The 27,319-nt window shown below is 39.2% G+C and overlaps 1 protein-coding gene across 2 annotated transcripts in view; it reads right to left on the bottom strand.

Moving 5' to 3' along the window:
- SERTAD2 (SERTA domain containing 2) overlaps positions 1-27,069 on the bottom strand; it is a 113,156-nt gene extending 86,087 nt beyond the window's left edge. The window contains exon 1 of one of the 2 annotated variants that reach the window (XM_064572424.1): positions 26,404-27,069. The gene's annotated coding sequence lies outside the window, so the exon portion shown is untranslated. The remainder of the gene's footprint in view (positions 1-26,403) is intronic. The other variant, XM_045884888.3, reaches the window with a different exon arrangement.
- Between the last annotated feature and the right edge of the window lie 250 nt (positions 27,070-27,319).

Below are 27,319 nucleotides of genomic sequence, written 5' to 3'. Positions count from 1 at the left end.
AAGATCAGGCACATCTGAAAGTTAATCGGTTTTCTCTGCGGTCCAGTTCCAGCGCTCTGCAGTCATCCTGACAGCTAGAACACGGCCAATAAACACTCCTCTTGCTTATGGCACAGGGATTCAGGCTGAAGGCCATGATTAGCAGCCGAGAATGCACACCTCAACGGACTCAGTTTCTAACAGACAAAACTGAAATTATTTCGGTCTTTGTGGTTTTCTAAATATTCTCATTCCAAGTCTCAGAACAGAAGGAAGCACAGTAGATGGTGCTGATATACATACAGAACACTGACTGATGTTCCTGGTCAAGAGTGGGAGAGCCCGAGCTCGGCTTGCAGCAAGAGGGCCAAAGACGTAAACATAAAAGAGTCCACGGTGTGATGACTGTCTTGAATTCTTTACAATTCAACTAGCTTTGTGGGAAAAGCAAATTCTAGGAGTCAAGAAATCTAAACTAGTCCTGGCTTTGCTACAGAATTAGTTACTGATCTTTTCTGTGCCTCGGTTTTCTTACCTATGAAATACAAGTCTTAGTACCTCGATGGGCTTAGTTCCGTGTCACGGAGATAAAATTTGACCACTAATAATAGCATGACCATAAGTAAGATAATCCAGGAATGCTGAAATCTTATTACTATTTCTTATTTCATTTACAGTCACCAGAGTTTTATGATTTAATAACAGCAGAAAGAGTTAGAAATGGTTTTAGTCTCCACTTACTCAAGTCACTTTTCACTTTGTTCCCTTTCCAGAAAATAAGCATATAGGAACAGCTTCTACAGAAAGGTTCCTAAGTCTCAAATAACTAAGCACTATATAAAGTTTTGAACTAAAAAAGTTTCCTCGTCAAAATTTTTACTGCCTTGGCCGGGTCAGTAACTATGAGGAGGAAAACGCACTTGAAGTATTTGAATTCCTACCTCAACTGTGACAGAACCAAAGGAACCACGGCCCCCAAAGCAGAAAAGATTGGACAAATACATCCCGCATCCGATACAAAGGGGGGAACACTGGAGGGTGGTTCCTCCCTTCTCAACACCTTATCTTGCTAAACCACAGACTAGCAATACTAGTAAAAGTCAGAGAATTGGACTTTTAAGTAACAAACACAGAGAAAAGTGCATTAATATGAATGGACAGATCTGCATATTATAGAGGAACATCCCCACCCAGGTCAAGAAATAGAACATCGTCAGCATGCCAGAAGCACCCTCCCCACCGGGTACCCCTCCTCGATCACATGCCCTCCCCCCACTCCTGCTGACACGCATGTCTCCTTGATGGCTCCTGGTGTATCCTGGGCACAAGAGCCGCACCTTCTCCACGGCAGCAGTTCTCAAGCACGGGCCAGCGAACTCCTGGAGTGGAGAGGGGTCCCTTGACTACTACAAAACTGGAAAACTGGGATGGGTTCAAGATGACATGAACAAAGGCAGCAGTACCAAACTGTACCAGCAATCACTGTATTCCTCACCTCCACACACTAAATAAAACATGCCAGGTTCGCATTAAAATGTCCCCAGTGGAGCAGTCAAAATATTAATTTTATTCAATCTCTACCCTTGAGAACGTGCCTTTTTAATATTCTGTGACAAAAACAGGAGAGTACACATAAAGCACTTCTGCAGTCTACCAAGGTTCAAAGGTCACCTGGAGAAAGGCGCTTGGGCAATTGTTTGCCTTCGCGCTGACGGAGGCTGCTTTTTTCATGGGACGCCATTCTTACTGAAGGAATGACAGTCAGACAAACTATGGTTATTCAGACTCGAGTGTCTGGCAGACAAGTAAGCTTATCACTTCAGAAAAACAACTGACAGTTTTGGTGCCAGTGATAAAATTCGGGCTCTCAAGTGAAAGTTAGAATTTTGGAAAACTTGTATCTGCCACCATGTGCTCGACAGCTTCCCCACACTTAAACACTTTTCCGATGAGATCAGTAGTGAAGTTAAAGAACGTGACATCTTAATGTTGTATAATGAAATGTGTCGACAATGAAAAGATCCACACAAGTCAGTAGACCAATATTTTCCAAATAATCAATGTTTGGTGTTACAAAATCACGCATGAGTAAAAATCTATGCAACATGCAAGATAAACTAAGGTCTTTTAATTAATAAATAATTACAAGTTTATTGACATGGTTTCAGGTTTCACACTGCCACCAACCTTTAAGAAACCACCATTTGTAGTGTTAGTTGGGCATCAAAGAAGAATATCCACAATTGTTTGAAAAGGTTATGAAAATACTCCTCCTTTTTCCAAGTACATATCTGTGCAAGGCCACATTTTCTTCATATACGTCAACCAAAACAATATGCCACAGCAGATGAACGTAAAAGTGCAGCGAGAGAAACCAGCTGTCTTCTGTTAAGCTAGACATTAAAGAGATTTGCAGAACTGTAAAACGATGCCACTCTTCTCACTAATTTTTCTTGTTTTGGTAAAATTTAGTTATTTTTCATTTAAAATGTTATTTATGTTAACACGTAATGGGCTTTTCAATGAATAAACAAATATATATATTTTAAATTTCTCTGTTTTCTAATGTGGCAGATGATATCAATAGATATAATCCACATAAACAAAAGTTCTTTGAAGTCCTCCATAATTTGTAAAAGTATAAAGTGAGATCAAAAGGTTTGAGGAACTGCTGCTTGAAGGTATAATTTGGGAGTGAAACTGCTGGATCCCAGGATATCTTATCTTCAGCTTCACTAGATACCACCAGACTTTTTCCTAACATGGTTGTACCAATTTACACTCCCATGACAGCTCTTTGGATTCCGAGTATGAGTCCTTTGTCTATTGTAGGTGTTCTAAATACTTTTCCCAATCTGTTTGTCCTATCTTTTTAGTGAACGGAAGTCGATCAACCGTAGCTGAACTTATCAATCTTTTCCTTTATGGTCAGTCCTTTTTGCGTCTTGTTTATGAAATCTCTCCATATTCCTAACTCTATATTCTCCAATACATTCTTCTAAACATTTTACTGCTTTGCCTTTCACAGTGAGCTTCATGGCACTGCACGTTTATCGGTCCTTTAGGACCTGTATGGGCTCGGGACGGTTTACAGAAAGGAGCCCGACGTGTCCTCTCTGTGTTGCCACGTCTCATTAAGGGGTCATTCTGTACATACTACCCCTCTAAGTTTCCATCTGAATAGCTCAATTCAACTTAAGAGATGGAAGCCTGAGAATTCAAATGTTTCAGTAGAAGACAAAAAATAAAGAGACCTCCACTTTTCAACTGGCTCTTGGGTAAGTAAATATATCATCCACCTTTTTATAGTGTTACGGTGGTCAGCCTAGCTGCCTTTCTTTCATGTGCCACAGTGAAATATTCAAGGAAGTGGTGTTGATGTTTTAAGAGAGAATGAAAGCATTTGGGGACATTCTCTAGGTCCACAGATTTCAGTATTTCTCAGCAAAAGATAAATCTAAAACAGAGTGAAGTGCAAGCATAGTGCTTGTTTCAGTTACTTTAATTTACAAAGGGCTGGGTGGTGGTTCCAGGATTCTTCAGTAGGAAAAGCACCATCCTATCCACCACGGGAATTGGAAAGGGCATTCATGTCACATATTTGTCACCCTGAGACTCCAGCATCTTTCTAAAATGTAAGTTACTTCTTCAAGACTCAATAAATATTCATGCCCAGGTATCTGTTTGCACATGAACTACCTGCTACTTTTAATGCCTAGCACAGTATTTTTTCAAACAACAGATTATTATCCACTAATGAGTCATGAAATCAATTAGGTGAATTATAATCAGGTGTTTTTTGTTTTTTGTTTTTTTTAGTGAACTACAATGCAATGTAATAGAAAATATCAGAATGCCTTAAACCATAGTGAGGGTGAATATTGCTTCATGAATTTTTTTTTTTCAGTTAAACATGTGTATATGTGTGCCTCAATGTAAAATGTATTTTGTACTGTGAGTTTCTGTCAAAACACTTGAAAGACATTAGCCTGGCATGTCGTAGTGAGTACACGTGCTGGAGAATTTTCATCCCAACAATCATTTCTTATCTGGGGAAATACCCAGCCACCCACCCACTTCCAGTTGTGTGGGTAAATACATGTGTCCCCATGTTCCTACATGACCCCACCTCCCTGATCCCTGCTGAGTGTTCCAGGAATGGACACGTGATCTATATTGATCTGATGAGTTCCCTATGATTTTTTTTAACTTGGCCTCCAGAGAACTTTTCAGTGACAGAAGCTATAAAATAAACTGCTGGTGGCCATGTTTCCAACTCTGTGGAAACATGGTCTGCCATGAGAAGGAATGAAACAAACATGCAGAAAGAGGCGAAAGAAGAACTCTGGCCACGTTCAGGCAACTGCAAGTCTATACTTTCCACAGTTTGGTGACCCAAGCCTTTCTTAGATTCTGTAAGTCAAGTCTCTGTTTTGTAAATTACTTTCATAGGTTTCTGACACTTTCAGTCAAATAGGGAGACATATAATGCCTATTCTCCTCAAGTCTTGGGGGCTGAAGTGATGAATTGAAAATTTAAATCCCAATGAATGATGACTTGGGTTCTTGCCCTAAAATCTATGGAACTCTCCCCACTCCACCATTTATCATCTAAGAGGGAAAATGCACAACTCATAAAAAGCTATAACTATAAAAAGGTTGTTACTGAAATTCAACTTTGGTCTTCACTACCAAAATGAAATAAAGAACACTTTGGGATAAACATGGTAAATGGAGGTTGGACCCTCAAAGTCTCTTGAGCAAAGTTCACATATGCACCATTTATAATATTTTGCCTCTTTCTTTGGCATGATTTGAAGCCTGCAGCATTACAGTAGAAAGGTACTGCACAGACCTCAGTCAATGGGATATCTGTTTATTTTTTAAAAGTTAATCCAGGGGCGCCTGGGTGGCTCAGTCGGTTAAGCGGCTGCCTTTGGCTCAGGTCATGATCCCAGAGTCCTGGGATCGAGCCCCACGTCGGGCTCCCTGCTCAGTGGAGAGCCTGCTTCTCCCTCTCCCTGCCTCTCTGCCTACTCGTGCTCTCTCTCTCTCTGTCAAATAAATAAATAAATAAAATCTTAAAAAAAAAAAAAAGTTAATCCAAAATCATTCCATCGAGTTCTTTGGCCCTGGAGTCTAGAGGGAAGGCAAAATCGCCTGATTATACCCAAGTACTGCTGAGTGTGATTCAAGGACTTGGAGGCAGAAATGTGAGAGAATGAAGAGAGAGACTGGCTGAAGAGCAAAACCTGGAGCTGAGAGAGGTGAGTATGATCCAAGCCAAGAAACTGGGAAATTGAACACAGCTTTTAAATTAAAGAGAAACTTCTCTTCCTCTAAGAATATAACATAGCTTCCCCCTATATCTGCTTTACTGGAGGCTAGTTTGCCCTTAAAATTTATAATCCAACTGCCTTTGTGTGTACCTGAACATTTCATGCAGAATACTGCACAAACTGACCCATTTACACAATGCAGTTGGTTCAGCTTTGGAAATAGCTACTGAGAAAGACAAGTTTAATTCTGATGCAAGTAAGGTCTATAAAGGCATTCCATGAGTGTTTTTGTTGGCAAAGTAATCTCTTATATAATGGGACTTGTAATTATTCTGATCATTTTCTGCATTCCCTATCAATTCAGCTTAACTTGGAGATTGCCCAAATTATCAGAGGTTAAAAAAGGTTCTCCAGGTTCTCAGCTGAACAGCACTCATGGAGGGCTAGCAAGTGTGTGACATGCTCGCCATCAGCTTTTGAAAATGTATGCCAAGGAATTAAAAGTTATCAGCAGAGCTTTTATAACAAGGCACAATAATATATGATGTTCTCAGTCAAAACCTGTAGGGACAACACCTACAGAAAAATCTGGTGCCAACAATCTCATTTGCTTTTTTTTTTTTAAGATTTTTTATTTATTCATTTGAGAGAGAGAGAGAGCAAGTGAGAGCACGAGCAGGGGGGAGGGCCAGAGAGAGAGAAGCAGGCTCCCCACTGAGCAGGGAGCCCAAAGAGGGGCTAGATCCCAACACCCTGCGATCATGACCTAAGCCAAAGGCAGATGCTTAACCGACTGAGCCAGCCAGGCACCCCTCGTTTGCTTTTAATTTACTTTTAATCTTTATACTTAGCTTCTCAGGGACGAGGAACATTTTTCTGAAATGTTCCAAAGTGATCACAATTGTCATTTTTTTCATACAGATAGAAGGTTATATAAAAAAGAGCTTCTTCATAAATGTTTCCAGAAGACTGACACCAAATCTGGGTTATCCATGAATTTATCTGTGACAGTCCTAGTCTTTTAAATGTTTGAACACTCAGCATGGGGTGCACCTTACCTGGGATGAAGCCTCCCCCACTACATCCCACACTCCTGTAGGTCTGGGTCCAGCACAGGGCAGATACTCAGGAATGTCTGCTGGAAGCTCAAATCAAATTAGCTCCTAGGATGGGAACTGTAGCCTCTGCTTAGGGAAGAGTTTATTTATTTATTTATTTATGAAAAATGGAGGGGAGGAGAGGCAGAGGGAGAGGGAGAGAGAGAATCTCAAGCAGACTCCCCACTGAGCACAGAGCCCGACGTGGGGCTCGATCTCACAACCTTGAGATCCTGAGCTGAGCTGAAATCAAGAGTCAGATGCTTAACTGACTGAGTCACCCAGGCGCCCCAGGGAGGTGTACGTTTTAAAAGAAAGAGCACACTCATCTGCATCTGGGGAATGAGCCCTAAGACTAGTCTCTGCAATTAACTGAAGTTTCACTCTCCTTATGGAAATGCTTTACTCTAGATTTTTTAAAAAGTATATTAAAACTGAACAGTCCCTAAGGTTCATTCTGCACTACCATTCTAAGTAAGAAATAACAAGACTCCTCTTTTTTTATTGGAGTATTAACTTCAAAGTCAATCAAGAAGTTCCCCTTTGATGGTCTATGTGCTCTTACTCTGAGCAACATGAACTTGGTTACTAATCTGGATTTGCTGACTGTGGTTTTCTGTGTAGCTACGAGAGTGAGAGATGGGGAAGACCATGGAGCTGGGTGTTATCAAAAGTGCTTGGTTCTGGCTTGGTGAAGGGAATACTGGAGCAAGAGGTCAAAGGAGAGAGATTCCAGTCTCAGCTCTACTGCTTGAGCTCCTAGGTGCCTTGAACAAGCCATAAACGTTGAGGGAGAAGTCCGCTCCTCATTTAGAAGGGGGAAGAGCACTAGCTCACAAGGTGGCTGGGGGTGTGGAATAGGACCATGCCCCTGAGAGGGCTTCCAAACTACGACGCACCATCTACCTGGTCTCATTACTTGTAACAAATCTGCCCAAATCCTGTTTTTCAACAAACTCTGCAATGTCAAAATAAGAAAGCTAATGCTTTTATGAAGGGTTAAAATGAAACTTCTCCTTTGTTCTCTGCTCATATCAGATCCCCCGTGGAACAGACAGCAAGATCACGACTTAGGAGTTACAATCTAAGCCCAACCTGGCTCTCCCGTGGCTCCACCACCGACTTCACTTGTCTAACATCTGTCCCCTGCCCTTCCTACTCCTTGTTTACCATTACAAACAGCTTCTTGCAGGGATGAGAAACTCCGCTGCTGTTAAATGGTAAACTGAGACACTTGAAGCATAGCTGTCTGAACCTCCAGCCGGGCTGGGCAGACCCCCCGCGGCCGTTCCTGTAAGCCGTGGGTGCGGGCTTCCCCAGGCAGGGGTGGGGAAGCCCGCGCCAGTGCCACACTGCATGGGCCGCTCACTGCAAAGGCGGCAGCACGCGCAGCAGACCCAGACGTCCCGACGTCACTGCACAGCAGAAGTGAGTGGCTCCGACTGGAAGCTGGTACGGACTCCTCATTCTTGGTTGGTGAAACGGGAGTCACTTGGGTTCTTTGTAAAAGCAGATTTTATGTACTTCCTCTCTATTCCTTCAGCCTGCTGGCATTTTAAAAGCTGGCACTATCATCTTTTAAAGGCAAGACTCTTTTTTTCCCCATTTGATGAGATAAAACACAAAATCAACAGCTCTTTTGGTTCATTTTAAGTTATACAATAAAATACATTTCCTTCACCCCAAATGCACTTTTTCCCCGCCTTGGGTATATTTTGGTCAGCTACTGTATAGATGTTAGCTTCCTGAGGTTGCCAACACAATTAACTTCTGATTCTCACAGCTTCACTTAAAATTCATTTTTGAGTGCCTACGGTGTTCCAAAGTGCAGTGTTAGATAGCAGCTTTTTAAAAAACTGCATTTGCCTTTTTAATACACAGAGTTTTAGCCATTTTTCTCTCAGGGCTAAGCTAAAATTGACATCAATTTGTATTCTCTAAACCTACACCTCAGAATCAGGGGAGCTGGCTCAAGTTGGGGCAGTCCGCAGAGAAGTTAAAGTACAAGTAATTTCTTGTGGATAGTCTACACATATTTAAACACCCTCCCTCGCTTTTCTTAATGTCACACTGAAAAACCAACTCAGAGTCACGAACAGAAAACCAAGGGTTATCTACGAACCTAAAGTATTCCCAGGCCATATATGCAACTATAAATCATGGAAGGTAAAATTCTTCTTCTTCGCTTTTTGCAACTGCCTGAAAATACACTAAAAGTGGACATGTGAGAAAGACAACTATTTTACATACCACATAAATAACATTTTTACCAGTGGCTCGACTCTCCTCTCCTTCCCAATAAAAATCTGACTTCTGATTAATAGAACAGTTCTTTCATGTTGGTTTTGTCTCTTCCAGTTAACATCACAAAAGAATTGTAATCATTCATTCTCTCAATTTTATGTCGCTTTCAGAGGCCAAATGAAAAACAGGATCATCTTGTTAATAAATCTTTCCAATTACACTGGGGAGTGTAGACTTACACTAGATTTTTCAAAAGGCTCTCTCTCTGAGGCAAGGGAGCAGGTTACCTTAGTGTCAAAGAGTCCCTAAATGCAGCAAGATTATATCTGATTTTAATGCACAGATGTCTTCACTGGAAAAAAAGAAAAACCTCATAAATCATCATCTCCACACATTTTAGAAGGGAGCGGAAGTAACAGAATACAACAGTTAACAATTACTAAAGAAGTTACTTAAAATAGTGGAAAGAGAGACAAAACCGTGCTTAGAAGGCCTGAATATCAGTCATTCCACCACTTGTTCACTTTTTAATTCTCTGGACTTTTCAGTTAGCTCATTTCTAAAACAGGAATAAGTCCAGCTCTCCTGCTCATCACACAGATTTCTTGTTAGGATTTTATGTGCAAATTCAAGGATAAATACTTTACAGACTGTTTTAAAGGGCTATCCAGTATTCCTGACATTAACAAATTTCCCTGCATTGCATTTACTCAAGTGTGGCTGAAGGTGACCGAAGCCAGTGACAGGCCTTCAACAGTCCTGCCAAAAGAGAATCTCTAAAGTGGGTCCACTATCACCGCTGCGTGGGGTGACGTCAGGCTGTTGTTTACAGGAGAAGAAAGGCTGCCAATTTCCACTGAGCAGAAGACCGCAGTGGCCAGCCTCCTTCAGCTGCTTATGAGCAAGAATGGACTCTTTATGTGTGGCATGTGTGTACATGCAACAGTTCATGTGGGGCCGGGGGAGGGCGGTCAGACACACCAAGACACGAAAATGGCTTTGTATATGTGCACCAGCACTCTGGGTCTTCTGTTTTCACTAAGACAACTAATCAGAATTGATCAAAATGCAACTTTCACTTTTGTCACTCTGAAGAAAAAAGAAATACCCCTCCCAGAAACTTCATTGTTTGATTTTTTTTAAAAGTATTTTTAAAGCAGAACAGTCAATTCTTCTAGTTTTAACAGACTCCTCAAGTTCGACATTCACTAACAGAAAGAATTATGGAGGATATATTTCAAAGCAAAAAATATATTCAGATTGCAGTAACCAAGTTTTATAGAACGGAGTGGCTGGAGTTGCTTCCTCCTATAAGCTCAGGAAGTACTCACTCAAATATTAACATACACCAACTGAATCCACTTTGGGGAGATATTTTGTTAAGTCTATTACTATAAAGGGAAAAAAAAGTCTGGCTTATTAACATATGCCCATTCATGAAATTTCCTGGCAGAAAGCAACTTTATATTAAATCAAATTTAGAAGGGCAAAAGAAAATAGGGACTGCATTCATTATATTTTCTTCAACTATCCATCACCTTCTGGGATGGCAGTCAAATCAGGAATAATATGGCAACAGATCATGTTTATAACTGGCACTGAAACTTTACTTCAGACAATAAATCTAGTGTATATCTTAACATTTGAACACTGAAGAAGAGACGTGGGAAATATTTTGGTACCTGAAGATGTATTTTCTTTGGTCCTGCTGTAAGCATAGCTGTAAAGAAGAGAAACTACGGCTCAGTAACAAATGAAGTGGAGGACGAATTCTGAGTTCTATTTTTGGCTCTGCTGCCGATTAACGTAAAATGCTAGGTCAAATACCTAGCCAAGGTGAGCTTTAGTCTCAGTATCTGAGAAATGGGGATGATAATAGCAAAGATTCGTTTCCAATTTTTAGGAAAACATAAGAGAAAAGAAGTTAACTCGCGGAAGTCTTGTGTAACATTACAATACACTACAGGAACTAGAAAATAATAAAAACACGGTCTGCGAATCCAGCCTGATATTGGCCAACTCCTTTGAGAGTTGGGGAGGAAAACGTGCTAAACAAGTAGGAAGTGTTATTAGCACTTCTTTCATTTTATAGTTAGACATAACAGTAGCATTAAAAATATGGCACCAGCTCAACTTTTTCAGGGCCAGTTCCAGCAAGTAACATTGGCCACATCTTCCTAAACACACCAAGAAACCTGAAAGGCCATCCCTGGGCTCCTTCTTAACATGGAATGAGTAAGGAAAAAAAAAAAAAGGATGCCAGAAAACCCTGTAGAAAAATAGAGAAGTAGGTTTAGATTATACTTGAAAATGGCTGTTACCGGCTTCATTCCTTCAAGTGGTGAAGAATACTTGAACACACAAGTCAATGATGATGCAAAACAATGATAAAATGGTGGCACACAGGGGAACATTAATGGTCTGACAGTCACAGATGTTTTACAATTACAAGTATTTTATTGGCTGAACAGAGCAGTGATTACAGCAGAGCTTCAAACATCCTGAACCAGGACAAAGTTCATGAACTTTATTTTTAAAAGAAATAAAACTGCATATAAAGTAATGAAGTCCACTGATAAGGCAACCAGCAAGAGGAATAGTAAGAGAAACCAAATTGATAGTCATCCTCATACTTAATGTTTTCCCCTATCCAACCAACTTAAAACTCTAAAATCAACTATTTGGGATTTATTTTTGTTGTCTGGCCATCAAATTGACAGGATCACCATAAAGGACACTGAGAAAATGAGGGCATAAGAAGAGTAGACAGTTATAACTGAGTTTCTACTTGACACGTCGTGCTCTCACTGCTACAGTCCAGTATACCAAAACATCATCCACTGCGTGGCACACTAGTTAGAAAAGTCATAACAGACATGCTTGCTGTGCATCTGCTTCATAAACTGCCTCGTTGGGAGTACGAAGAGTTCCAAGGACTCAATACACTAATGCTCACAGGTGACTACTGAATCATTTCAACTTCGAAGACACACCTAATAGAAGAAAACTCAGTTCCATCTCAGGAACTGACGGAAGAGGACAGAACTTCTCTTTGCCAAGAATTTCTCGCTAGTCATAAACATGTCTCTTTTCTTCTCGTCACAGTGAGTTTGTACTAATACCTGCATCCAATATTCAAAAGTTAAAGAATAAGTATTCCAAAGCACATTTCATTTTATATTCCTCAGGTAAGAAGCAGGGATACTGCTAGCTGGAACGTCAACCACTTGGACCAAAAACCAAATGGAAAGCTTTCAAAAAGAGTAATTCTCACACCAACTATGCCTAGAAGTGTACGAATGCCTAATAGAAGATGAAGCAGGGGCGCCTGGATGGCTCAGTCGTTAAGCGTCTGCCTTCGGCTCAAGTCATGATCCCAGGGTCCTGGGATCGAGCCCCGCATCAGGCTCCCCGCTCTGCAGGAAGCCTGCTTTTCCCTTTCCCATCCCCTCCCCACCCCGGCTTGTGTTCCCTCTCTTGCTCTCTCTCTGTCAAAATAAATAAATAAAATCTTCAAAAAAAAAAAAAAAAAGAAGATGAAGCAGAATAAGCAAGCAAAAGGCTTCCACTTTATTTTAGGAAATGGCAAATCCATTTCTTAAAAAAACACCTTCTTACTCATCAATTATTCAAAAATAAAAGTCACAGTTTCTGCAAAGGAAGTGAAACCTAGGTCACCAGAACAGCTGCCAGAGGCTGTAAGAAATGATGAGTAGATCACACAGACGAACAAAAAGCAGTGGCAACGAGCACTTCTCCTCCATCACCCCCAACATTGATTCTTTGTCTATCTCCCTGTCTTGTCATCACATGAGAGCAAAACATTAAAAAAAAAAAAAAAAAAGAGTGGTCAAATGCCTTTATGTCTCTACTGATGATCCTAAATTAGCCCAAATAGAAAATGCTTCAGTCGTCATGATACTGCTCTTACGGTGCATAAGTACTGCAAAGAACAAAACCAAAAATTCATGACCCATGTCCGTGTAGCACACTCACCACTTGGTAGTCACTATGTTAGCGATAACATGTGACAGGAGCCGCTGTGTAACTTGACCATGCCGAGAAGACAGGATCGTCCCTGTACTACCAGGTTTTCATGCTCAGTTGGGAGAAAGACGGGCTGCACCACCAGCAGAGTCCATGACTTGGTTCACAATAAATCTAAATGTATGGCTAATTACAGACAAATTTTCTGACAATCAAGTTTTTCAAACATAACACAATTCCAATACTCTCAAATGACCCTTTGCTTTTGTCCAGCTACAATTTTTTTAAAAATCACTTCTCAAACTCAAGTTGACCATACGTATCCCCAAATACTTCACGACTCAGTCACATAGCATATAGTTAAAGATGTATAAATTGAATGGCACAATGCTCAATATAGCAAAATGGACTCATAGCCCTAAAATTTTCCATGGCACTGGGTCTTCCAGAAATAATAACAAAAATTATTCTCCAAGTATAATCTCTTTTCCAAATAATTTTTAAAAGCCACTGTAAATATATTATTCTTAGCTGGTCAAAAATTTTTCATTGATCATGCTGTGATTTTCAGTCAAAATAAGAACTCCATATGTAAAGTGAAAACAATAAATGATTTGGGACAAAAGCAGTGTGCCCTCAGAATCTATTCCATACAACTTTAGACCCCACACATAAGAAGCTCCAAGCAGAATACAGAAATGATAGAATCAAGAAAGAAACAAAGAAAGCTCTGGCAATTACTCTATCATTAAAGTCCTGAGTAAAAGAAGCAATTAATGCACTGCTCTCCAACCCACTATCACTTAGATTTGTGTTCCATTCTCTCAAGAAGCACAGTTGAAACATTTCTCAGTAGGGAGTTATAAAAGTTGAGTCAATCCCAACTGCTTAGCCTTGATTGTTTTTTACGTGCCTGATTGTCTGAAGACAGGAATACATGCCGATCTAACTACTAATCCCGGCAATTAGTATGGCCAACTGTATAGCTATGAACAAATGTTTCCTACATATGATTCCTCACATCATGGCAAAGCCAGCCTTACTCTAGTTAGGAAATTAAATTTTAGTTTCAGCTTTTGGATCTCGATCTTTGCTTTCTTTTCATTTCTTTTTTTTTTTTTTTTTTAACACTGGGTAGTGGAAATAAAAATAAAATCTGGTATTAGATGGGAAACAACAGCCATTTCACTTTTTATTTTAGCCTCTGAGCTACTGGTAGCAAACCTTAACTAAACAGTAAAAGCATTTGTTACACAGCAAAGGGAATCCTGTCCAAAAGGCTTTCCGGCAAGGTACTAAAATTAAAAATCTGCCCAAACAAAACCAAGTTTCATAAGTTATAATCACATGTCACCCTTTTTTTTAAAGAAACCAATAGCAGATTGAGGAAATGCAATAGAAATTTCAAACTTTTTTTTCCAAAACTCTAGCACTTTTAACTAAAGTTATAGCCACAGCATCCCTTATCTGGCTTCTTTAATAAAATGATAATTTATTTCAGAGTTCTGCTTTGATTGTGCTGCTTCATAATTAAACATTTATAGAACCTTCATTTGAGATATATAAAAAGCATCAACACACACTTAAATAGTTCCTTTAAAAAATATCCCTCTGGGGGTGCCTGGGTGGCATAGTCAGTTGGGCGTCTGACTCTTGGTTTTCACTCAGGTCGTGTTCTAGGGTCATGGGATTGAGCCCCGCTTTGGGCATGCACTCAGCGCTGAGTCTGCTTGGAGTTCTCTCTCCCTCTCCCTCTGCCCCTCCCACCTTCACACATGTGCTCTCCCTCTCTCTCTGAAATAAATATAGCAATCAATCAATCAATCAATCAATCAAAATAAAAAATATCCCTCTGGCTGAAATGATTCATGCCAGCAGAAGGTTTGAATTATGGATGGAACCACTCAAAATATGACCATTTTCAGTATTCACAGAGCCGACTAGATCAATAGATGTTTCATCAACAAAATTAAAGACAAAGTAAAAAAACTGTAACGGAAAAAAGATGAGCCAAGGTTCAGCATCTTCCAAGTCAGGAGAGACACTGGACTTGTCACCATTCTTCAATTTTCTCGCCATGGAGGTCAGCAGGAATTCAATATTTTATTTGAGGGGTTAAGAAGGAGCAATAACTTCCCTTTAAGAGTGATCCCATCGTTTAGGAAGAAAATTTAAAAACAAGGTGGTGATCTTCCCGCATGATTGGGTTATAATAATTTTGCAGAACTTCACAGGTGTTTCAGAAGTGCTTTAGAAATTCCATAGGGAGAAAAATATGACAATCCTTCTCTACATATTTTGAAAAGGGCATGCCTGAACAAAGACCCTCCAGTGTTCACACATATTGGAAAACACCATTTTGGAAGATGACTTTCTCACAGTGGGTGAAAGAAGGTTCAAGACCAAACAATAAAAAAATTTAAAAAATTAAAAAAAGATTTGCTGGTAAACAAGACACAATTCTTTTTAGGAAGTAGGTTCTGAAGAAGTCAGAGTTGCTAAACTACGATGATAAGCCTAGATTTGCCCAAAGCATCAAAGATCTGGTCTATCCTGGACAAATAAGATACTGTATTTCAAATATAGCATTTTATTTTGCTGACTTTTTCAGAGGTCATGGTGCATTTATTTTAATAAAAGGGGAAAATCTATCTCAACCGTGTTGTTTTTACAGATAGTGACATTAAAGAGATTTTTGCTCACATTTGATCCGGATCTTGATAAATACATACCCACCGTTGACAGTTTCCCTTCCCTGGCTCTGCAATAATATAAAGTGAAGTTGAAATATATAAGGAAAAATAAGATGGGTCAAAATAGGTTAATGGAGGGTATCTGACCAATCTGCAAAGTTCACATAAAATGTTTTGCCTTACATACTGAGGTGAGAGGACACGCAAGGGACCAGTTAAGGGAGAGTCACTTATTATGTGCTTACTAGTATGTAGTGTGGCAATGTCAAAAGAAGACAGAATTTTTTATAAGATGAACAGGAGAGAAATAAAATAGGAATTAGCATTATTAAACATCAGCTTTGTGATTGTTGCTTTACTTATTTTTAGACATCATTGTTCTTATTTTACAGCAAAGAAAACTGAGGCTTGGAGGGGTAATGAACATTGTTAGTGGTATACCCCACGTCCGTTCCTCCCTTCTTCTCCCTAAGAAAACCCTAATCCAAGTCACTGGTCCAGAAGTGGGTAGAGATGTCCATACAGAAAGACAGACAGTCCACACCTGTGCGGAGGTTTCTGACTTCATCTGAATCCCATAACATATGGATGTGAACCAGCTTGAGGAAGGAGCCCAAAATAAAGTTGGAGCTGGTAAGGAGTCTGGCACAGCAGGAAGATGCTAAGAACCTAAACTACAGAACTGACCAACCACGGAGGCTGTCCTACCTCTGGATTTCTTGTGAAATAATAAATCTCCTGATCACTCCAGTGAGCCTGAAGGTAGTTTCTGACAGTGTCCTAACTGATACAAGAATTTTATTTCTCCAAGGTCACCTGCAGTAAATGGCAGAGCAAGTGTTTGGACCAACATCATTCTGGCTTGAGACTGGGCTTTTTCCACTAAACCACACCGTGGCATGAACTCTGGTAAGTGTTTTTTCTCATGACATGATCATGCGATGTGAGAGCTAGGAAGGATCTTACCTCACCATACATTAGGAAAATGCATTTACCTCATCAAAAGGTTTTAAGCAAACACAGAGGAGAAACATATCACTAGCAAGAATTCCCAGAATTTCACATTCTGAAGAACTTCTCATTTCATATGCATTTAATTTTTAGTAGAATATGAATTCATATGCCTTTAATAAGTGGAACTGAGCTCTTAAAGAGCATTCTAAGTTATTATGAATTTTCTTAGGTGTGATAATGGTATTGTGTATGTAGGAGAATGTCTTTATTCCCAGAAGATGTATACTGAAGCATTTAATGGTAAAGAGTCATGATGTCTGAAACTTATTTTCACATGGTACAATAAAGTATGTATGTAGAGAAAAAAAGGAAGAGTGAGCCATAAGGCAAACACAGCAAAAGGTTAATAATTACTGAGTCTAGGTAGAGAGAATATGGGTGTTTGTTGACTTATTCTTCCAAGTTCTCTACATGTTTGAAAGTTTTGCAGTAGAAAGTTTGAGTGTGGGGGAAGATGGTGTGGGAAATAGTGTGGATGTACACTGGAATAATCTGGGGACTTAAAAAAAAATACTTAAATGAGGGCCTCACCCCGGGGTTGTGGCTTGGGCACGGGCAATCCTAATGTGTATCATTGGTATGGTAGAAAGAGCCTGAACTTTGAAGTCACAACTCGGATAGTCCCAATCCTGTTAAGACAACTCTGAAAATTTTTCTAGACTGTTTTTTATTCATGAAAAATCATCAGTGTTTTAAACTTAAGCATTAATCCAACAATAAAGAAATTTCCCTGAAACATACATTGGGTGACATAAGGAATATTCAATTAATAGTAAACCATCACTAACCCTTCCGTGCTGTGCTCAAGACCATGGGGCATGAAGAGTGGAGCAGACTTAGTTCTTCCTAAACAAATCTACTCATACAGTAGTCTATGGTTTCACATGCCAAAATTCAGTTTATAAAAATGAAAAAAAAAAGGGAACAATATTTAAGAGGAAGCATTAAGCTATTTAACCTCTTTTAAGAAAAAGGTCTTACCAAAATCATGTTCTTTACTCCAGGCCAAAGATGAGTCATAATCTGTTAAACTGTAAGGAAAGGAGGACTTCTTGAAAAATACACAACTCCAATTCTCTAAGTTCAAATGTGTGCAATTTACTTAAAGATACTCCAGTGAGTCTTACATATGGAAAAAAGCTCTCTAAGGTCCCATATCTAAATTTCAGCTGGCGCATAGGCCTCCTTAGTTCTATTTGTCTTTCTTAAAATATATGTGTCTGGGGTATGGGATAGAGGTGAATAAATGGTAGATAAAATAAAAGGAGAAATAAACAAATGACAAACTTTAAAAATATAATTCTTATAATAGGGATTTTATCTTGAAAATATACCTTATGACTTAAGTGGCTTTTAAAAAAGTTTTATTGATATACAATAAATGCACAGATTTAAAATGTGTAATCTGGTAAGTTGTGACATATGTATATACCCCTGAAACCATTATAGCAATCAAGATAATGAACATAACTATCCTAGGCAGCCTTTTCAATCAAAGAGATGTGTGATGGTTCTTGCCCAGATATAGTTTTCAGGAAAAGAAATTTTTTTTTCCTTTAAAGATTTTATTTATTTTTATTTGTCAGAGAGAGAGAGCACAAGCAGGGGGAGTGGCAGGCAGAGGGAGAAGTAGGCTCCCTGCTCAGCCTATGTGGGGCTTGATCCCAGGACCCTGGGATCATGACCTGAGCCACAGGCAGATGCTTAACCAACTGAGCCACCCAGGTGTCCCCAGGAAAAGAAATTCTTGATAGAAATTGTTATTTAAAATAACAACAACAATAACAACAATAAAGAAATCTATACACAAGTGTCCAAATACTTTCATCAACAGATAAAATATACATTGATGTTTTGGATTTTTTTCCCTCTAATTTAATCTAAGAGACAAGCATTTGATGTATTATTCTATCTTAGATTTAGGTCCAAATAAACAAACAAGTGTACTCTAAAAACAAAGAAATTCTTAATATTTTCAAATACCCAGGGAAATGAAAACAAAAGCCATAGGCACACAGCATTATGTTTGAGAATTTAAATACACACATGTATCAAGAATTTTGGCTAATTCTGAAGCAAAACAATTTAGAAAGATTACATCTACATATTATAGCAATACATACAGACTTCCTAAATTTGGCATATTAGGCCCAGAGCATGCCTATGTCACAGGTAGGGCTGCTCCAGGCAAAACTAAGGAAGAAAGTGTATCTCCAGTAACCGACAAAAGCCTCAGTCTACCCTTCTTTCCTCCCTTCTCAGTGTTGCTTCCGCTTTTCAGGAAACTCCCCTTGTTTACAGGGCCCTCATTAATATATCAGTCTTCCTAAAACTATGGAAGAATTTGTGGCCCCAAGAACCTAAACCATATCCACGGTATCTATATATATTCCATTCTCAGGCACAGTTTCTGCTTCCCACAGGCATTGCTAGTGAATCAAAGAAATGGCCAGGATGTGGGCTTCGTTCCCTCTCCTTTCCCTTCCTTGCTGAGCAGTTGCAGTAGCTAGAAAGGGGACTGCACTACCCTTAGGGGCCTAAGGCACAAAGAAAGCCTGCTAATCATCTTTGCCCCAACTGAACAGGAAAGATGGGAGTCCCATGAAGGCCAGCCAGGGCCTCCAGAAGGCAAGTCCATTGGACCTAGGACTCAGCTTACTATTGCGGCCCACAGGAGACTTCCCACCAACCTACATCCCATATTGCCTAATACCAGAGAGTTAATGTTCACGTGGGGATCTTTTGTCTCCCCAAATGGACTGTGAACACCATTATGAACAGGTGCCATGTCTTATTAGTCTCTGATAACCCCAAGCACTTGGGACATGTATCAAATATTTACAAATAAAAATTTAAAAATAATTATATGATATATCATATTAATGCTATTTGTACTGCAAAAACACTTAGATATATCTAATGTCTGGGGTGGAAATGTATACTAAGGGTTTTATTTGTTTCTTTAAGAAATTACATGGTTTTGACAATCAGGGAAACAAAAAATTAGTTCTTTACGTACACTAGACAGAGCAAACTTAAGATTTTCTTGTTAATTGTGCAATATAGCTGAGATGACTACATTTCCATTGCGCAATTTTCAGCGTTACACATTTTTTTCAGGCTCTGTCACAAAGAAAACAAAGCAAAGGGAGAAAACAACTTTAAAAGTGTAAAGAAGAGGTGCCTGGGTGGCTCAGTCAGTTAACCATCTGCCTTCGGCTCAGGTCATGATCTTGGGGTCCTGGGATCAAGCCCTGCATAGGGCTCCCTGCTCAGCAGGGAATCTGCTTCTCCCTCTCCCTCTGCCTTCTGCCCTCCGCCCCCTGCTTATGTGGGCCCTCTCTCTCTCTCTCTCTCTCTCAAATAAATAAATAATCTTTAAAATAAATAAATAAATAAAAATGTAAAGAAAACCAAGGAGAAATTTTAAACCCTAACCACTGGTAGGTTTCCCAGGGTTCATAAATGAGGATGATTTCAGGATTTCTAGTGGAAACATCCAGCAACATTATAGGTGTTTAATATTTCAACTCAAACTCAAATGATAATTGTCCATTCAAATGGAGTTTTGTTTCAGGAGTTAGGATTCCTTTTATACCAAGTCGAAGGACATAAAATCCATATGAAGAAATCTTACTTTTTTTTCAGAATATTACACAATGTTTAGTTATGACTACTCCATATAGTAAATAACAAGCTCTACACACACCACAATGGTTTGGAATTTAATTTCTACAAGGACAGGAATATTTGTCTCTTTCTGCTGTTATATATGTGCCTAGTAAGGATAGCTGATACGCAGTAAGCATTCAGTAAATATCTGTTGAATGAACAGAATAAATGAATGAATGGAAACCAGGAATGGGATATAGGTGTGCAAAAAAAAAAAAAAAAAATCAAATTTTTAATGAGGCATAGGTTTCACAAAGTACAATTTCTGGAAAAATCTCTTATTTAATCAACTCTAAAATGCAGTTTATCTAACCTTATATTTGAATTGTTTAAATTAAAAAGTAACAATGAACTGTTTGTTATCTAAATCAAAAGGAGTCATTTTGTTTAATCAAATTGAAAGGTTTTCTGCTACTGATGTCTGAATAATGTCAGATATTTAGGGAAACTGTTAAACATTCTCTCCAAATCAATGGATTTAGGTCCTTAGGAAACTTTCTACTCAAAGGATTTTTATGTAAATCTTTTTTGTTTAAAAATCCATATTCATTTTCATACCCTTTGATTTTCTGGGTGAAAAGAACCCTTAAAATCAAAACAAAAGTTAACTCAAAGGGATACATTTCATTTGAGTTGAAGCCATGGAAGACAATAAAGCTGATGGTTACTTCACCAGGAACCATTAATCATTCAACAATGGTGAACCCTGGAAAACCTCACAGTGGACATGGTCTGATGTTCTGTCTGGTTTTAAGGAGTTAACAACAAAACAAAACAAAGGAGCTGCTCTTCCCGTTAATGTGATGTTCTCAGGCCAGCCACCCCCAACATGGTCAGGTGGCGATGGTCATTGCTGAGACAGCTCCAGAGCTCACCAGCGCCCCGGACGCCGAGCAAAAGGAGGACAACAAGGCTGGGATGTTTGAGATGTTTCAAGGTAATGTGGACAGAAAAAGATGCTGTGGGTATCCCCCAACAAAAGAGATTAACAGAAAAAGCAGTAAATAATAAATATGTCAGTTTTCCCTTTTCACCACCTCACGTAAGCTAAAACTTGGTTGTAGGTTTACAAAATAGCTCCTGAAGTCTTGTGTAGATAAGATGATCAGGGAGCTCATCTGCTGAGATAAGGCAGAGCAAATTTTCTATACAGAAAATTTTATATTTTGCCTCAGTCTCATAAAAGCAGACTGAACTAAATGAAAACCCCTACTCCATACCTTATACAGAGGCAAAGGCAAAAGAGAGCTAAAGAAAAAACCTGCTGTGATTGAGGAAAAAGAAACCAATGCAAAAAGAAGATGGGAGCAAATAAGAAAGATGCTGCATTAAAAGAAAGACAAACTCGTAGAAACTCTAAGAAAATTGAAAACAATGGCAGGACAAAGGGAAGAGGGTAGTGAAAAACAGATCAAATTTAAGTAAAGAATGGACTGTTTTGATCATTTTATTTAATACGTTAAAAGTAAACATTCAGTACTATATAGAGTTATACATACCACCACACAAAATTATAAACATCAATGCAGACATCAAGTTCAAAAGTGGAGAAGAAAGCTAATCGTTCCAAGTTTCTATCAGTTGGAAACTGAACAATAAGGACAAAAGGACAATATATTTTTAAAAGTTGCTTTCTGTTTAGCAACCTTGCATCTGAGGATCATTGTTCCCTATACTTAATATTAAATGGAATAAATATTATTTCTCATATGTGCCACTTGTCTTAATAGGTCTTACTCTGAGTACACTAGAATTTCATTTCCACTTAAAAAAAGTGAGTAACATCATGAGGTTGTGACCACTCTTCTCTAATAACCAGGGAGAGGAAAAGCTAAATTCAAAAAAACTTACATAATGTGCTAACTCTGGGCTTTTGACTTTTAAAGACGGCTAACTCATTTTTAGGGACAAAAGAAAAAAAAAAAAACTAGTTGCTTAACACACAGCCTTTCTACACGTGTCTTTACTCACCTTCCCAAATAAAAGATTAGCTGGAATAAATTAAATCCTCCAAGCCACTATACATATTCTGAAATGTGCACATTTCACATTTGAGGTACAAAATAAATGAGCATAAGGAGAGGTCCTACAGCCAAGTAATCCTTTTGAAATTTGAAAGTAAATAATGTGATTAATTTTTCTCTTTGAATATAACTTCTAATGGAATCTGATATATCTGAACATTTTTTTTCCTGCAATGCATGAGCAGGTTTTACAAGCTTTAACTTAATAAAATGATTTATCTCGTCGATACATACTTTGTTCTTCAACATCAACATCTGCTATAACTCAGGATACACCAAAACTCAGTGTTAACATTGAAATCCCATTCAATTAAACCAAAGTTCCTTGTCTCTTTAAAAGGTACCTTACATATTCTTGTGAACACACCAGTAAGAAGTCTCTTCAAATACAAAGTTAAAAGGAAAAATGCCCTTCAGACAAAAGATCTAAAAGGTTACAATTTTTAAATAATGATAAATAAACATCCATTTCTAAATGCTAATGTTTATTTTGTATTTGCTTGCATTTTGTCCTTCTCCAATGCTTTTAAAAAGCACTTACAACCCCTACAAAGTCCTCTCAGAGTGAGGGCAGAGTAACTGCCTTCCCTCTTCCCATTGAAAGATAAGAACATGGGGAGTAGTGGAAGTGAAGTGTACGGCTCAAGTCACGTGCCAATCAGTAGCACTGCTCAGTCTAGAACTCCATGGACCTCAATTCTAAGTTTGTCAATAGATCATGCATATATTATTTCCCCTCCTTTTGATCACTAGCAGAGTATACAATTATCCATTTTCTTAATGTTAGAAGACAAGGATAGAAATCACAAGTCCTAAAAGTTATTTCCATCCCTCTCTCCTCTTCTTTCCACACAGTTCTTCATCAGAAACATTGCTTTTTTAAAAGTTGGAGACATCATATACATCTGTAAAATGCTAATAAATACTCCAATGCCTTCACAAAAATGTCAAGGGAAAGAGATATGAGCTACAGAAACAATGTCATGATAAAATGTGTCAAGCGAAAAATAAGCAACTTCCCATCTCACAGACCAGACACTTAAGTGTAGTTTCTGAGTCCATAAGTCAATGTTTTTAAGTTTCATTTGAGATAGGCTGCTTTAAAAGTACATGGGGGAAAAAAGGGCAAGTTTACTAAATTGATTGTTTTAGCCAATAAAAATGCAATATATTCAGCTAAATGGGGTAACTGATGATTTAGTTAAAGAAAGGATTATGTATACAGAGTTATCCACGGTGTAGTAGATAGTTCACATATTTGAAAAGTTTTAAACAATGTTATGAAACACTGTACACTCCTGAGTAGATCAGTATTCAGGTTTCTTTGCTGAGGGTATCTCTTTCATGAAAGCCATTTCTTGCATTTTATAATTTCAGAGGGCACAGTAATTAAACTGCATTTTATTGACAAGTAAAACAGAATGATTCTAGAAATGAAGCAGCTGGTAGGCCCCATCAATTTTGCTTATTTAAAAGAATATATTCCCCAATTGTGCAATGCCTATTAAGTGCGCACTGAAGTTTAAAGTTTAAGGGTTTTACTTACTAATTGCATATACCTCCTTTATGATTCCTATTACACTATTTACTACAGCTATTTCAAAAGTTAATTATTTATTAAGACTGCTCAAGAAAAAAGAGTCTCACTCTTGAATGGAAAGAGAAGTAAGATTTGGTCCTTAAGGAAATGATGTTGCTTTATTTTCACAGTGTGAGTCCGATAAATTCTCTTTATTAATTCTGGCCCGGCTAGCTCAGTCGGTAGAGCATGAGACTCTTATTATTAATTCTGAAGCCAATAAGAACATCATATCATCATTTGGGACATTCAAAATAGAATCTGTATAGTTCATATTAATTGTAATAACATCCAACTTAGTGACAAAGTTTGGGAGACAGAAAGTCTTACAATAAAAAACGGACATGTCAGATGACAAAGATATTCAATATGCACTTTTCAGACTATTTCAAGTTTAATTTTCAAAATGAAAAGTATGTTCTTAATAAAACGTAAGTTATACTGTAATTCCCCTCACTTACTCTCTATTTACAAAAATAATAATTGAGAATGTAAAAATTCAATTCAATACTAATAATAGTATTCTCCACACTATCACTTATGTCATTCCACTACTCATAAACAACTTGAGAATAACAGTATTTAATTTATTATACAGCATCCATTAAGCTTCTTTATGTACCCAACACTCCGCTAGGCACCAGAGATTAAATTACAAATGAAACACTATTCTCACCCTCAAAAAACTTTCTGTTTAGTAGAGGAGAAAATCACGGTTAACAGCAAATGTGTGATAGGTACCATTATAATAGAGGTATATATAATCTGTTATGCAAATCTAAATGAAAGAGGGACTGACTCAACTCATCTAATAATTAAATTTCATAAAGATCCATATAAACTCCAGTTTAAAAGTATAAATCCAACAAAACATCATGCATAATGGTTAAGAATTCTGCTTATTTCATTGACGGCAATAAATCTTTATCATTACCAAAAATTTACTTCTAAAAAATATAGCCATCCATGTTTCAAGATATACAAGGAACAAAAGAGAATGAAATTTGAAAAGACATACCAAACACTAGTCAAGACCTTTGCATAAATTAACTCACTCTAACCTCACAATAACCGTATGAAGCAACTGCTGCTATTATTCCCATTTTACAGATGAGGAATCTTAAGTTAACTTGACCAAGGTCACAAAGATAACAAGAGGAAATTCTGGGACTTGAACCTAAAGAGCTTGGTTCTGAAGGCCACACTTATAATCACTACACCTCCCTGCAGATGGTGATGATGATGGGACAGCTAACACCCAATGCTCTGTGACATGCACTCTCTTATTTACCTTTATAGCAACCCTTTGAGGAAAAGTCATCCTTTCCATTTGCAGGAGAAAACCAGCACAGGCCAGGTTTGAAACTTGCCCAAGGTCAGACAGCCATCAAGGGTAGGCGGCAAGGTTCAAACTCAGGCAGCAGGGCTCCACTGTGCTAGAAGGCCTCTCAATGATTCAGTCTTAGACTCATGAAAAAGGCCATAGAAAATATTTATTAAACAATTCCAAAAGGCTTTGTATAAGTCTTCTAAACACTTTGAAAGGTTTTGGGGCTTATGACAAGCATTTCCTTACGATAGCTTTTACATCTGAGTCAACATTACTACTTTGGGTTCATCATAAACACATTTCTGCTCTTTAAAAAGAAATCTTTCTGTAGAAACTTGGCAGATTTCAGTACAGGAACAGTCTATTCTTTAAAATTAAATTTAGTAACAACTTATTCTGGTTAGTCTGAAAGAGAAGGAGAGAATGAACTACTAAGAGGCCTTTCCTGTACTTTAATATTTCAAAACATGTTTGGTTTGGCCTAATTTGAATCTTGTGGACAACGAGACCAGAACTTGATTCAAAAAGAGTATTTCTGAATTTTTAAATTTTTAAATAGGCTGAATTCTCACAAGTGACCTCAGAAGCCGATTCAGAGTAACTATTTCTCATAATTTTTACTTTTATCTCAAATTAAATATTAAAGATGCATAAGGCAAATATTAAAGATACATATATTCTCATAAAGCATATATGGGCAGCAGTCACCCACAACCAAGGAACAAAATTAAATTTTACAAAATTCTGTAGCATGACATTGCTTAAGAGCAATGAAGTATACCAAAAAATGGATATCAAAAGAAAAAAAAAAATCCATATTTATCCTTAACACATCCCACTGTGCCCTGGGACTGAGAAGTAAAAAATTCTGTGTGGTAATGCCTCGCTTGAATAGAGGTGAGATGAAGATGAAGTGTCAAGCTGGATTTCCATCTTACCTTGCTTTCCTCCAACAGGTTCAAAGACTTCATAGTCTTTAATACTGAATTCATATTTTTTTCAAAAGGAAACCCATAAAACTATTTTAAAATAAAAATACTAAGCCATGCCACTAGGCAACCTGTCTTCCCTTGCTCTATCCCCACACATTCAAATTAGAAATACCTTTGCTTTGCCTTTATTAAATAAAAGTTTAACTTTGATTTAGAGTAAAATGTACCCATTAGACGTTTTACACTTTTTGCAGGTTATAGAGTCTATCAGATCCCATCGCTGACTATTACCTCTCACTAAGCATCCTGAAGACAGAAAACATGCCATTACCGCTCATTTTGTAAGCGTTATAATGCCCCGATGGTGGAAGTCTGGCAATACCTAGAAATACAGCAAAGCTGGTGAATAAGGAGTCGAGGGGCGGAGGGAAGAGGGAGCGAGGGAGGGAGGCAGTCGCCACCTCAAACCCACGCCGGACCAGGAACCTCCAGCCCACAACGTGATCCCTGCCCTCCCCAGAGTGGACCGGCTACATTTTTCCAGATCCCCCCAAAACCCAAGACGGTACTCACCCTTCTGCGAAGAAGTCGGCACCGGGTCCAGCTCCGAGACGGGTCGGGGTGGCAGCGAGGGAGGGGACGTCTGGGCTGTGGGCGGGGGGTGTCGGTGCGTCACTCGAGTGCGGGACGGTGAGTTCGAGGGGTGGGAGCGGAGAGGAGCAGGGCAATCAAGTCACCGCCGAAAAAGGAGGAAGGGGAACGGAGGTGGGGGTGGAGAGCCCCTTCCCTAAAATAAACCCACCGGCCCCTGCGACCCCCTGCCCCAGGGAGGGAAAATAAATCAGGGGAAATAATGGACTGACAAATCTCTAAAACGACGAGGAGCGAGGAACAGACTTTAATTTAAAGGGGGGAAATTGAGCGAGGGCTGGAGGGGAGATAGAGAGAAGTGGCTCTGGATCTATCCCATGCCTTTGCAGTCCCCAAGCAGAGGCGGCTGGCAGAGGGGAAGTTGCAGCGGCTCCTGAGGAGAGGGAGGAGGAGGAGGAGGTTACACCGTAACAAGTACAGACAGACAGCCATGGATCAGAGGGGCGCTTCGAGCAGGGGCGGCCGCGGCGGGGCGAGCGGCGGCGGTAGCACCCCCTGCTCGCTCGCTCAAGACATTTAATTGGATTGATGGGTTGTGCAGTGACTCACAGACTTTACAGAGTCGTACAGCAGTCCCCGCCCAGCTGGACAGGGGAGATGCGGCGGGGACGGGCGGGGAAAGGGGGCCGAGGAAGAGCCGGGAGGGGAGGAGGCGACTGAGAGGGCGAGGCGTTGGGGGGGCGGGGAGCGGAGCGGAGCGAGTGGCGAATGGCGAATCCCGCCGCTCCGACGGGCGTGGGCGTCGGCCAATCACGGCGCGACTCCATAGGCGGCTGGCTTCTCCCCTGGCCCAATGAGTCTTCTAAGGACACTGCCGCGAAGGGGGCGGGGGAAGTGG

The sequence above is a fragment of the Mirounga angustirostris genome, unplaced genomic scaffold, assembly GCF_029215605.1.
Source record: "Mirounga angustirostris isolate CCGP_5_RB_7025 unplaced genomic scaffold, mMirAng1.0.hap1 SCAF_10, whole genome shotgun sequence".
In the NCBI taxonomy this organism is placed as follows: domain Eukaryota; kingdom Metazoa; phylum Chordata; class Mammalia; order Carnivora; family Phocidae; genus Mirounga; species Mirounga angustirostris.
The sequence above is the reverse complement of the archived record's forward strand: the minus strand, read 5'-3'. Positions and strand labels throughout refer to the sequence as shown.